This window comes from Crocuta crocuta, unplaced genomic scaffold, assembly GCF_008692635.1.
Source record: "Crocuta crocuta isolate KB4526 unplaced genomic scaffold, BGI_CrCroc_1.0 scaffold312, whole genome shotgun sequence".
NCBI classification, from domain to species: Eukaryota; Metazoa; Chordata; class Mammalia; order Carnivora; family Hyaenidae; genus Crocuta; species Crocuta crocuta.
Window position 1 is genome coordinate 923,549 of NW_027527378.1, and position 805 is coordinate 924,353.

The 805-nt window shown below is 57.4% G+C and overlaps 1 protein-coding gene across 1 annotated transcript in view; it reads right to left on the minus strand.

Annotated features, from left to right (window-relative positions):
- MAP3K15 (mitogen-activated protein kinase kinase kinase 15) overlaps positions 1 to 805 on the minus strand; it is a 130,449-nt gene that overhangs the window by 10,906 nt on the left and 118,738 nt on the right.

An 805-nucleotide genomic window follows, 5' to 3' on the forward strand; every position in this document is an offset into this window, starting at 1 on the left:
CCACGGAAACAGAAAACAAACCCAACCCAACACGAACACGTTCTAGAGTTGTGCTGTACAACACTGGACCGAGAGTCCGCAGTGCCGCGGCCAGCACCTCAAAATAAGTGAGGGGTGTCGAGCGCCTGTTACCTGTTCTCACCACGATAAAAGTTTTGAAGTCGAGTTTTAGCTTTTGAGAACACTTAACACTGGATGGAATATACCCCCAGGATTTGAAACGTGGGACGTCTTACAGTGGCACCTCTCACCTGAGCGGCAGGGAGGAAGGGCACTAAGGGGCCAGAGACAGAGAGTCGGTACAAGAACCCAAAGAAGAAAGGGGCGGCCTCCCCTGCAAGACATCGGAAAGCAAAAAGCAAGCGTGGGCAGCGCCTTGGCGCCCTGCAGGCACGTTACTTCTGAAGGTGCCCTGCGGTCTCTCAGAAAGTCCCTGCAGCAGCTCTCCTGGGCTGCCATCACGGCGTGCCGCCAACCAGGGGCTGGAAAACAACGCAGATGTATTCTCTCTCAGCGTGGACGCTGGGAGTCTAAAATCAAGGTGCCAACAGGGCCACACTCCCTCTGAAACAGACAGAATCCGTCCTTGCCCCTTCCAACTTCGGGTGGCTGCGGCACCGTCTGGCTTGTAGACACATCGCCCTCACCTTGGCCCTGGCGTGGCGCCCTCAGTGTCCGTGCACATCATCACCTCTCGGGCCCCGATGTTCGTCTCAGCACAAGCCAGCGTCTAGCCCGAGGCCTACGACTGAGGCCGCAGGTACAATTTCAGCAGCGGCAGCAGCTCCAGCAGGGACAGACGCTG